The following is a 13,511-nucleotide window of genomic DNA, read 5'->3' as shown; positions in this document are numbered from 1 at the left end:
CTACCACGTGGCCTGAGTTTGACATCGCTGATTTAATTGCTCCCAGTGGTAGCAAATGGGGCAGGTATTTTGAGCTGGGGGGCTAGGCGTGGGGGCACAGTAGGTAGGTCATCACCATGAGTGATGCCAATTGGGGCACCAAGAGGGGTAACAGGGTGGAGGGGGGTGTTTGATAACCATGCGGCGATAATGGAACATGGCAAATAACGATTGGCCCAGGCTAGCCAAGTTTGATCAACCCCCTGTTGATCTCAGTTTTTTATTTCCTTTTTTCCTTTTCCACATTTTCCCTGTTCTCTTCTCTTTTCCTTTGATTTTTCCTCCTCATTCTTTTTCCCCTTTTCCCTTTCTTTTTAATTCGCCCCCTCTTCTTCTTTTCTTTGTTTTTCCTCTTTTTTTCCGTTTTTACTTTTTACATTTTACATCGTAAAATAAAATCATCTGATTTATGTCATGTATGAATGTATTTATTGAATATTTTACCTTGATAATATTTGTAATTTGTGATCATGAACTTTTATTTTATACTTTTAAATGTCACATTTTACTTTAGTAACAATCGCCGACATCAATTAATCCTATAGTTTATCTAATAAGTACATGTAATTATTTCATACTGAATTATTTCTAATTTGGGATAATTAATTAAACTCCTTTGCGACATTTTTGTGATTAAGGGCTATATGAATTAATGTGACTTGACTTGACACAGTCCAGCATAATGCTCACACCCTCTTTTATAGGAAACTATACATGTATAAAATGTACCATTCATGTCAAACTATATTGGCTTGAATGATACTTGTAGGTTTTAGATCAGGGGATGGTGTAATAGTAATCTGTGGTTTGCAATAATCTGTGGTCTGTGCAGCCCTTTGAGACTTCCTGTGATTAAGGGCTATACAAACAAACATGACTTGACTTGAAAATGTAAGAAATTGTTGCCATGTTTAAAAACTAAAGATTAAAAAAAGAAGTTTATTTGAGTGCGTCTAAGAAATACACATACATGCACCGTATTACAGTGGAACCTCGGTTCTCGACCATAATCCGTTCCAGAACACTGTTCGAAAACCGATTTGTACGATCACGGAAATGAAGCTAACCCAGGCTAATCGTACGTTCGCGTTAGCGTAATCTTCCGTACGAAAGATTATGCTAACATGAACGTGTAAAAATAAAAAAAATCAGGTTGTTTACACGTCTTTTAGCACCCGGGTCCCCACAAAAAGTGACTAGCGCTTCATTGGAAAGGGAGCTCCATTCAAACACCCTGAATGTTTTACATAAACAAACCTAACTGAGGCTAATAGTACGTTTGCGTTATCGTAATCTTCCGTACAAAAGGTTACGCTAACATGAACATGTAAAAATTAAAAAAAAAGGATTATGAATAGGATTTCTTACCTTTTGTGGTGGACGGTGGGGAGAGAAAAATCATCAAAAGTTTTTCAACCTCTTCCAAAACTTGCGGCAGTTGCTTGCTTATAGCGCTAACTTCCTTAGCCGCATCACTCGATTTCACAGCCTCCTTATTCTTTACTATCGTACTGATAGTATATTTAGCCATGCCGTATTCACTAGCAAGATCGGATATTCGTACACCACTTTCATATTTAGCTATTATGTCTTTCTTAAAGGGCAGCACGGCGGCGCAGTGGTTAGCGCTTGTGCGGCACAGTTCATGTCTTGGGAACCTGTCGTGGGTTCAAATCCAGCTCCAGACTTTCTGTGCGGAGTTTGTATGTTCTCCCCGTGCTTGCGTGGGTTTCCTCCGGGCACTCCGGTTTCCTCCCACGTTCCAAAAACATGCATTTCAGGTGAATTGGCCGGTCCAAATTGTCCCTAGGTGTGAATGAGCGAATGAGTTGTCTGTCCCTGTGTGCCCTGCGATTGGCTGGCAACCAGTTCAGGGTGTCCCTTGCCCACTGCCCGATGATTGCTGGGATGGGCTCCAGCCACCCCCAACACCCCCCCCCCCACCCGCCGCGACCCTAATGAGGATAAGCGGTACGGCTAATGAGATGAGATGTCTTTCTTAAAGGCAATAGTTGTGCGAACAACTTGTCTTTTTTCACCTGTCCTGCTTGCACCGACTTTCTTCGGAGGCATAATTAGGGGCTAAAACACCCGTACGCCGCTCAGCATCGCACCCTAGCGTACCGGCGTTCGAACTCCGATTTTTTTGAACGAACAGCGAAGCAAGAATTTCTCCATTTTTGGTCTAACACCGATTTGTCCGAACTGAGAGGCGTTCGAAAACCGAGGTTCCACTGTACAAACAAACTGACTGAGGCTGCGGTCATGACTGTAAGCCAGCAGATGGCGGCAGAGCGTAACAAAGTTCCAAATTTTGTACAGCTCCTTCGAACTATAGAATTGACTTTCCTTGGCTTGCATCCACCCTAAATGCATTGTTGGTGTTGCTGGGATCAATAATAATCATGACAAAGGCAATTAATCAATAATTTTTATTAACAATATAATACTGTATTATTAGTTGGCCTCGCAAGGCAATGAGTAAATGCTAACGACTCATGGTAACGGCTAGATCCCAAGGTCTAGATGCTAACAAGTCATGTTAACAGCTACATGCTAACTAATCATGTTCAGGGCCTAATGCTAATGAGTCATGTTAACGACTACACCCTAACAGCTAAATGCTAACCAGTCATGCAAAAGGCTATATGCGAACGTGTCATGCTATCGGCTCCATGCTAACGAGTGGATGTTAACTACTTATGCTAACGGCGACATGCTAACAGGCCTTGCTAATGGGCGACATGCTAACAAGTAGATGCTACCGAGTCATGCAAATGGCTCTATGCTAACGAATCATGCTATCGGCTATATGCTAACAAGTGGATGCTACCTACTTATGCTAACAACAACTTGTTAACAATTACATGCCAGAGCCCAGCCCCAACTGTCACAATTGCCGCGATAATTGTATAATTTATCATTTGTATGGCACTGAAGAGCTTTGATAACTTGCTTTAAAGGCCTTTAAAAAGTGCTTGAATTTATCTGTGAAAAAAAGTGTACAAACCCGGTCTATTCCTAAATCTAGCAACATCAAGAGTTGCTTTCCTGTACAAAAAAAATTAGCAACAGAAAAAAGTTTAACTGATGAGAAAGCACTCGGATCTCCGCCCTTTCCGTGGGCAGAACCACCCGACAATTAGACTGAACCGCAGCACCCAAATTTAGACGGCGGACCTTTTATTTACTTTTTCTTTCCCCTGCAAAAAAAAAACACATAAATAAAAGTCCAGTGGGTGTGGGCTTCTCTATTTGTGGAGAGTGGGACATCTTACGTCCTTAAGGCTTCTTTGGCAGATGACATCATAGCAAAGATGTCATACTTCCTGGCCAGAAGGCTGACCCCCACCCCTTACCCACACTGGTCGCCACAGCAACAGGACAAAGCCTGCAATTTGTGGCTTCTTCAAATTATAATTTTTATCTGTGGGGGAACTATTTTGGGGCGATGCCCACTTGAGGCACTTCCTGTAAAAGACCACACCCGTTTTGTTACAGTTGACACGCCCCACTGAAATGAATACAGTGCCTTGCGAAAGTCTTTGTCTTATTGCCATATTTCAGGCTTCAATCTTAAAGCCAAATTGAAGAATCAACAGCATGTGAGACACAATTGTGAAGTGAAACAAAATAAAACGTTAACATTTTATATTATTTTTACAACAAAAAAAACTAAACAGTAGGTGTTGTAGGATTTTAGGCCCCTGTTCTCTCAGCTCATCCAACTCACTGTGAAGGATCCAATGTCGACTTAAGTGACTAACAATGACAGAGTTCACCTGTGAGTCATTAAGTTTCAGTTTAAATGCACCTGCTCGGAGGAAAACGGGCAGCATTAAAAAGAGCAAAGAGCACACCAGGCAAGTTCATTATAAAGCTGTGGAAAAGTTCAAAGCAGGAATGGGATAAAATATTTTGCAACATTTATACATCTCCTGGTGCACTCAATTTTTATGTAATTACTCTTGTTAATTGCATCAAAATGGAGAGAGAATAAAACCACTGCAAATCTACTAAGACCTGGTCGTCCTTCTGAACTTTCAGCCCAATCATCAGGAAAACTAATAGGAAAAGCAACCAAGAGACTCATGACCAGATTGTATGACCTGCAGCCATGCAGAGCTAAGGTAGGACAATCTGTGCATGAGATAACTATTAGTCGTACTCTGCATGAATCTGCTCTTTGGAAAGAGTGTCAAAAAGCAAGCCCTTTCTGTGCAACATGTGGAACAACGAGCCCTGGTCATATGTGACCAAAATCAAACTTTTGAAAAGCGCTACATTTGGTGCAAGGGTAACACAGCACATCACTTTGGAAACACCATCCCCACTGTCAAACATGGTGGTGAAAGCGTAATGCTCTGGGGTTGTTTTTCTTCAGCGGGGACCGAGAAGATCATTAGAGTTGATAGGAAGATGGAAGGAGACAATTACAAGGCCATTCTGGCACAAATCTTTGGGGGAGTCTGCAAGACACATGAGGTCCACCTTCCCCAAGGAAAACGACCCTTAACATAAAGCAAAATCTACAATGGAATGGTATAACCCCTTAATGTATGTAATGTACGATGTCACCAGTCACTGAAATACGCCATGCCACATATCACTGGAAAGGTTCAAGATGTGATGACCCTTTCAAACATCAGCATCAGTCTATAAAGCAGTCGTAACTAATCAATTACGTCCCCTGGCTCTCATCAAATTCGTTGAATGTATACATAAATGGATCCTTACATCCAGGACCACTGTTAGGTTCATGTCCCCAACATGTTTAATAAAACGCTCTGCAATATAGGACAAAGAGAATCGGTTCTTTATAATTAGTTACTTTATTAATCATCATATTGAGAGCCGCCGAGATTCTGCTGTTAGACATCTTTTCGCTCGCTCTGCCCTGCTTGCTGCGCTCTGGCTCGGCTCGGCTCTGGCTCTGAGGATCTCCTCGAAAAACCTCCCTTCTAATATTCAGTTTTTGCCTTTGCTACGTAGAGTTGATTAGTCTTCTTTCGAAGGCCTGCTTTCCATCCCATGATGACAGGTGACCTTGGTCCTGGGAAACTCCTTTTTCCCAAGCTCTTTGGTGAAGAACAATCTTGAGTTATGGGATGCCAGGTCAGGATGTATTTCGTTGGTATGTGAGAACAAAAACACAGTCTGTACATAAAAAAACAACTCATGGCCTTGAAGAGTATTTTACGGGCTGAGAACTCTTCAAAATGGCTGAGAACACATATAACATATTAAATGTCAACTGTAGGATAAATACAACTCCATCAACCACCCAGTGAATTCAACCGAGTAAAATATTTACTCCAAAACACATGATAATGGCGACAGATAAAAACATCTGCCTAAAAGCCTGTTTGCTTTGTTCGTCGTGCCTTCTGGTAATTTGTTTGTTTTTGCCCCAAATCTCCCCCAGACTCATCAAATTATTCTTATAATGGTAGTTGGCCTCAGACCTTTCGATTGATACCACTTTCGGCCAATAGTCAAGTCAAGACATTTTTATTTGAATAGCCCTAAATCACGAAGAGTCTCAAAGGGCTTCACAGATTATTACACTATATTACACAGACTATTTTTCAGCCGACGAGAAGAGTAGGTTATTCATATGCTATGGAGTAGAAGTGAGTTTTAAGCTTGGATTTAAACATTTCCACGGAGGTTGCAGCAGGCTTTCTCACATGGTCCAGAGCCCACAATAGCCTGTACAAGCCTGTTCAATGAAACGGAGATCGCCTCCTGTAGGTCAGAATATCTTCAGCCAGTAGTAACCGATTCCAATGAGGATTGACGCATTTGTAAGCCAATCAATTTTCCAACATTAATGTGTACAATTTGTCGTTGTGTATTCAAATCAGAGCAGAAATTAAACGTGCACAAAGCAATTCGTGATCCATTTTTATGCACCATTATTACGCGCAAGTGTGCACAATAGTGACAGAGAATGTAATTATTTACAACTCTTTCACAATGTCTAAAAAAATTGTACAAAGAAAATGCACATTTGCAAACGTTTTAGTTTAGTGAACTGGTTGTCTCCAAATGGACACTTTTGGAAACGCCTAAAACCATCCTTAGAAAAATGTGTGAAATACAATGTTTAGTTTTTCAGAGTTTGATCAAATTTGAGATGGTACCAGGTAAAACGTACATCACCTGTTTTGCCAGCTAAGATGCCCACACTACACTCATCTGCAGTTTCCAGTTGATTTTTTTTGTTTTTTTTTCGCAAAAAATAAAAATTCTCTCACTCTTTCTCTCTATTTTCTCTCGTTGTCTCTCTTTCTCTTCTCTCCTCCTCATGTTCTTTCTCTATTTCTTTTACTCCTGTTTTCTTTTTTTCTATCTATCTTTCCAGTTTTTATTTCTCCATTTGTTCTCCTTTCTCTCCATGTGCATCTTTCTCTTGTATCTCTCTTTCTCTTTTGCTTGTTTCTTGCTCTTTACTTCCCCCTCTCTGTCCTTGTGTCTCTATTTCTCTGTCTTACTGTCATTCTACCTTTTTGGCCAATGGTCAGCAAACACCTGGCCCCAGACCAGTACCAGGCCATGAATCGGGCTGCACTTTATTTTGTTTATAACCGACATACACACATTTTTTTCGGCCAAAAATAAGGTTTGGGGGCACGTTACACCGAGGTTTTATGGTAGTATGTTATTGTAATTGAGCAATAATTGATCAGTCGACAAAAATGGCTCATCTTATTTACTCAGCATTGGGTGCAACAGGAATTGGACCCGGATTGCGGCGGTAATGAGAGCGCTTAATCCTAGCCTCACTAGGATGGTAGGTGTCAAGGCTAAAGGTATTACGTTTTGTTTCATTATCACACTATCATTACTCACAGTCAGTGTTCCCTCTAAACTGCGCGCGAGCGCAATTGCGCACTGCTCGCACATTCTCAGCGCACAAGAAAATCTTGCCAGCGCCCAAAAATGAGGGCTCCAAATTACCGTAAATTCCGGACTATAGAGCGCACCTGATTATAAGCCGTACCCACCACTTTTGGGGTAATTTGACACTTTTGTACTTACACAAGCCACACCCATGTATAGAGTCATAAGCTTAACCTGGGTCAGGCTGCTAGTTCCACTATTGTAACTTTTTTGGTTTGGTTTGAACAAATTTATTGACACTAATAACAGAAAACAATCATGACAATCTCAACAGCAATTAAGCACATTCACAATATTATATTCCAATATGACGTTTTTAACAGCAAACACAAAGTGAGGTTTGAACAACCCTTCTCGAAAATCTTATTAGCAATCAAGCATATTCACAATTTCATTATATAACATCTTTGTTAGTGTCAATAGATCCGTCCAGGCCAAAGAACAAATCCACCGACACCAACAGCAGCAAAACAAACATGACAATCTCAACAGCCATCAAGCATATTCACAATTTTTTTATATCTGACAATATGACGTGACGATATGACGTTTTAACATTTTTTCCTGACATTTTCAACATCAATTAAACAATTTCAGAGTTATTTTCTTTTAACAGTAGTTAACCAGCGTGTAAAAGGCAATACTATTGTGCAAGGGCATAGCTCTGCCATCCCACCCTCCCAAGCAGCATTCTTCCAGTCCTCTGTGTGGGTCCTCTCCCTTCTGTGTGGGTCCTCTCCCTTCTGGGTTCCACAACCCAGGTCGTTGCTGCTGGGACTCCCACAGTGTAGCTCCGGTTCCCCCCTCCGGGTGGGTGCAGACGAGTCTTCTTTATGGCTGCGTCCTAGGCCCGCCGCTCGCAGATTGTATGGTATCTGAAGCCATTTGGAGCACAGCCACGGGGGGGATCTGCCTGCACCTCCATACCAGCAGGTTTCTGGAGGTCCAGATGGCGTCCTTGATGGCGGCGAGAGTGAGCCAGTCCCTGGCAAAGTCGTTCCGAGACCTCCTCGACCGACTCACCCCGTAAAGCACGTACTGTGCATTAGGGACCTCCCCTGCTGGCAAGTCCGGGAACTTTCCTAGTTGGTCGGCCATTGTCCACAAGACCTCGGCAGCGCTGCACTCACAAAAGGGAGGGCAGGATGATTCACGTTGCTCCAAACCGTTGTAGGTTCGCCAAACGCAAGCCCCCGCACAGGGCTTACTGTTGCTCGCTCTTGCACAATAGCAATAAGGGCCCTGTGGTTTTGTAAAGTGTGACATTCTTGTGTTTCCAAATCAAACTTCTTTAAAAAATCCCGAATAAAGAGATGTGTTGGTGGCAAGTTAAATGAAACTGGAATCAAACGATTGTTTGGTACAAGCTTTAGCTTCCGCAAATATGAGCCCATCCAAAACCGGGTCATCGCTTGACTTTTCGGGTTGTTGGGTGGGCCCACAGCGTTTTGGAAGTGGAGAGAGACATATTTGCTTCCCAGGAAAAGCTGGAGGTCAGGCACTCCTTTCCCCCCTTTTTCCTTTTTCTTTTTCATTGTATCTCTTTTTATCCTTTCCCACTTTGAGCCCCAGACAAAGCGAAAGATGGCTCGGTCCAGTTGTAACAGCACGTTTCTTTTGGGCATAAAAACTAAACTGATTGACAAAAGCATTGGGAGGAGGATCGCTTTGATGATTAGGACCTTCCCCTCTATTGTCAGTTTTCTTAGTGACCAAAAAACAAGTCTTTGCTTAACTTTCCTTGTCACGTCATCCCAGTTGGTCTCGCCTCCTCCATCCGCATTGAATTTTATCCCTAGGATTTTCTGATCTGTCTTTAACACCATCAGCGGGAGTCCTGCCTTTTCTGTCTCTGACCACATTCCATAAAACTTCACTTGTGATTTTTCTCTAATTAGCCTTGACCCAGACGCCCTCCCAAACAGGTCAGTCAAGTCAAGGGCTCTTCCAACAGATGCGCGGTCAGTACATAAAATATTAAAATCATCCATGTACAAAACACACTTGGTAATTTGTCCCCCACTTCCTGGGATATTAATCCCTTCGACAAATCTATCTTTTCTTAACATTTGTGCCAAAGGTTCAATGCAAAGATAATAGAGAAGGGGAGACATAGGGCAACCTTGACGTACACCGCATTTGATCTCGATTGCTTCCGATAAATTCCCGTTAATCATGAATTTGCTGTAGATGTCTCGGTATAGCAGTCCTACCCACTTGATGTATTTTTGGGGAAAACCACATTTTTGCAATACCCTGAAGAGGTATTGGTGCGAGACTCGATCAAAGGCTTTTTCAAAGTCTAGGTTTAGGACCGCTAGTCGCATGTTTCTGTCTCTCGCATAACAAATGGTGTCACGTATCAGCATGAGACTGTCGCTGATCTTCCTTCCCACGATGGCACAGGTTTGGTCTGGATCAACCAAGTCTCCCAAGACTACAGACATTCGTGTTGCTAGAAGTTTGCTGAAAATTTTACAGTCCACGTTTAAAAGCGTTATGGGTCGCCAGTTTTTTAAGTCAATTTTGTCTCCTTTTTTGTGCAATAGAGTAACTATCCCTATTCTGAAACTGTCTGGCATATTGTCTCGACTGGAAAATTCGTTAAAAACAGTAATCAGATCTGGTGCTAAAATATCCCAAAAAGTCCGGTAAAATTCGAGGTTGAGTCCGTCCTCCCCGGGTGATTTGCCTTTTTTCATAGTCTTTATGCAATCATTCAGTTGGTCTTGGGTAAAGTCCGATGTTAAAAATGGGTCTTGACGCACTGATCTTGAAATATGATCTAATACATGCCCCATTTTATTCTCATGTGTTTCTTTCTTTTCAAATAATTTTTTTTGTAGTAGTCTTCAACCAATCTGGTTATTTCACTACTTTCCTTTGTTATTTGCCCGTTTTCGTTTTGAAGTTTAAAAAGCCCCTTATTTTTGCTCATAATTTTTTTTTAAAAATAGCGTGTACATTTTTCCCCTTCTTCTATTTCTCTTTCTCTGCTTCTTATTATGATGCCTTTGCTCTTTATTTCCACCAAAGCGTTTAGTTCTTGTTTAGTCTCTTTGATTTCATCATTAAAGTCCATCCCCTTTTCTGTTAAGATGAAATAGCGTTGGAGTCTTCTTTGTAGTCCCGACATGCGTTTCATCTCTTTAAGTTTCTTGTTTTTCCCTGCATTTTTAAAAAAGGTCTGTGTTCGTTTCTTTGTCATTTCCCACCATTGTGCTCGTGAATCATACGAGTCTTGAAGGGTCTGCCAGTCTTTGTACAGCTCCCTGTATTGTGCGGCTCGAGCCTCATCCTCCAGCAGGGAGCAGTTTAACTTCCACAAACCCTTCCCAACAGTCATACCTGAAGGAAATGAGAGAGAGCAGGACAGTAGCAAGTGATCCGAAAAAAAAACAGGAATTAATCTTGCATCACTCTGTGCTAAACCCCTTGTAAATATGTAGTCTATTCGAGAGGCTCTGGCATTGTCACTACTGAACCAGGTGAAGCCCTCCTCTCCTGGATGTATGGAATTGAAACCGTCCACCATTTTAAATGTCCGGCACATGTCTTGTAAAATATTTTGTGTAATATAGTGTAACAATCTGTGAAGCCCTTTGAGACTCTTCGTGATTTAGGGCTATACAAATAAAAATGACTTGACTTGACTTGTAATAAAGTTGATGTTTTATCTACTTTAAACTCCTCATCGGTCCTCTTTCTATCCTTCCTACTTAGGATGCAATTAAAATCTCCTCCCACGATTAGTGGTTGATGGCCTAGCATATGCGACTGGATGTCCTCTAAAAGTTCGTACCTGAGTTGTCTGTCGGCATGGCCGTATATGTTAATGAGGTTAAAATCATTCCCTATATAAGAAAGTCTTGCTAAGATTGCGCGTCCGTCTCTCATCACAGTACTCCCCTTTATGATGAGTTGAGGGTTGTTTATTAAAATGGCTACCCCATCGTTACGGTTTTCATTCGAGCCACTCCATAATGACGGATATGGCCAAATCTCTTCCCACTGTTTATAATTTTTTAGAAAGTGGATGCAGCATTCTTGTAGTAAAACACATCTGTTCTGATAGTTTTTAAGAACGATAAAACACTGTGAGCCTTAACCTTTGATCTCACACTTCTCACATTGATAGTAGAGAATGTAATGTTCATATTTGTTGTTAAAGTATTTAAACTAGTTAGACAAAACCGGGGGATCTGAGTCCATTCTTTGGTGATCATCGAGAGTGTCACCTGTGTCAGACACATCACTTAAGAGTAGTACCTCATTTGGAGACTCACCGGGGAAAACTCTGGAATCCTCTGACTCTCTGTCTGTGGTTCCAGGTCTTCCCCTTTTTTCTGGGTTAGGGGGTGAGCCAGAGGACCTATCAAGGGGTCTCTTACTTCCCTGCCCACAAAGGGTCAGATTTTTTCCCTCCCCGACTTCCTCAGTCTCAACTTCATACAGTTCCCTTGTGGGCTTATTCATCGGCAATCCGCTTTCTTCTAAATCTCTTCTCTTTGTTTCCGGTGTTTTCACCACTCCCAATTTTGTCTTACTTTTACCCCTCTTTCCAGTGCCCGTATGTGTTTTTGGAGAGTCGTTCGCCTTTTCGATTTGTCTTCTCCAAATCCCGGCAATGGCGTAGCAAACAAATTTGCTAATTTGGACTCTCTTCCAGGCCCTTCCTGATTAATATGTGTTTTTGGAGTGGCCGTTGCCTTTTCTATTTGTTTGTCATGTCCAAATTCAGGTATTTTATGAGAAATCGAATTAGAATTTCCAGGTTCTTCCTGATTCAAATTTGATTCTCTGGTCTCTCCTCCAGGGGTTTTGGTAGGGACATCTGTTTTTTCAATTTGTTTGTCTTGTCCAATTTCTTTGTGCATTTCTTGATCAAATTCATTGGGTATTTCCATAACTTTATTCATTTCCTGTTCATCTTCATTGGGTATTTCTATAACTTCATTCATTTCTTGTTCATTTTCATTTTGTATTTCCATAACTTTATTAATTTCATTGTCTTTGTTATCTTTATTCATTTCATTGTCTTTGTTACATTTATTCACTTCATTATCTATGTTGTCTGACATCATTTCATTGTCTTTGTTGTCTTTAACTGCCTTCCTAGCTTTCAATTTGTTAGCAAACGATTTCGGGCAGTTTCTATAGAGGTGATTCGTTTCTCCACAGAGATTGCATTTTCTGCTATTGATACATTCCTCAAAGGAATGTCCAATTGTTCTGCACTTTCCACAAAAAATTCGATCACATACCTCAGCCAGATGCCTATGCTCACCACATTTGCGACAGAGTTTCGGTTGCCCTTGATAGTGGATAAAGCCACGGTTTTCCCCCAGGAATATAGTCGACGGGAGTTGTTTCAGTCCCTGAAAGCCCTGAGGATCTTGCCGTAGTTGGACGGGTACCCTCCAGGCACCAGTCCAATAGCCTTTCTCACCCCTCACCTTCATAGCCTGGCCGTTTACTGAGCAGTATCTACTCAACCAATAACAGACGTCATCAGCACTGATTATTTCACTAAACATTCTAACAATGACAATCTTGTTAGCATTATCAGTCAGCTTCTCCACTGTAAATCCAGAAAACTGGGACCTCACTCCCTCAAAGCGATTCCAAAACTCTTGATAAAGAGCCGCCGTTTCAAAACTTGCATCAAAGCCCTTGCCAGAAGGCATTTTTATGACAGCATGTACCTCCTCCTTTTTAAACTTCAGAATCTTTTCAACAAACTTGTTAATAAAATCCAGCCTTGACATTCCCTCCGAAATTGCCACAACATCTTTGAGCAAGAATCTTACGCAGTTACGTCTCCGCCCGCCGGTATAATGCCCGGCCATGGCAGGACTCGGCTCCTTTACTTCTAACTATGTTAAAATGGTTAGAATTCTAAAATTAATAATTAACAATACTCTTAAAACCGCCGCCAATGACAGTATAAACGCATAGAACGAGCAGTGCTAACCTGATGCGTCCACCATCATTCAAATGTCCGCTAAGCACCAGTACACAGTCCAAAAACAACCTTGGTTTGAACAAATTTATTGACACTAATAACAGAAAACAATCATGACAATCTCAACAGCAATTAAGCACATTCACAATATTATATTCCAATATGACGTTTTAAACAGCAAACAAAAAGTGAGGTTTGAACATCCCTTCTCGAAAATCTTATTAGCAATCAAGCATATTCACTATTTCATTATATAACATCTTTGTTAATGTCAATAGATCCGTCCAGGCCAAAGTCGATTGTCCTCGGTCTGAACAAATCCACCGACACCAACAGCAGCAAAACAAACACGACAACCTTCGTAGATAGTACACAATTCTAGGAGTACAGTTGACATCAAGAATTAATAATGATACCCGTAATTAAGGTATGATGCAGACTTGTAAAGTCGGGGTCCCGTTTAAAGTAATCCAAGGAAACAAAATGTATATTTCCAAAGTTAAGGGTGGGGAAAAATATATATCCAATAATGTCCGCTGCGACAACAGACAGATCTACCGGTAACTCTGCTTTACCACATTTCCCATCAGCCCGCGTTTGC

The 13,511-nt window shown here is 41.4% G+C and overlaps 1 protein-coding gene across 3 annotated transcripts in view; it reads left to right on the top strand.

Moving 5' to 3' along the window:
• The window catches only part of elmo1 (engulfment and cell motility 1 (ced-12 homolog, C. elegans)), a 65,231-nt gene that overhangs the window by 5,831 nt on the left and 45,889 nt on the right, over positions 1-13,511 (top strand). The window contains exon 1 of one of the 3 annotated variants that reach the window (XM_088328354.1): positions 4,149-4,169. The exons of the other annotated variants lie outside the window; for them this stretch is intronic. The gene's annotated coding sequence lies outside the window, so the exon portion shown is untranslated. Of the gene's footprint in view, positions 1-4,148; positions 4,170-13,511 lie in introns of those variants that run through there. 3 annotated transcript variants of the gene reach the window in all.

Source organism: Urocampus carinirostris, chromosome 2 (assembly GCF_059441175.1).
Source record: "Urocampus carinirostris isolate Australia breed hairy pipefish chromosome 2, RoL_Ucar_1.0, whole genome shotgun sequence".
Taxonomy (NCBI): domain Eukaryota; kingdom Metazoa; phylum Chordata; class Actinopteri; order Syngnathiformes; family Syngnathidae; genus Urocampus; species Urocampus carinirostris.
Note: the sequence above shows the minus strand (reverse complement) of the source record. Positions and strands in the feature narration are given on the sequence as shown.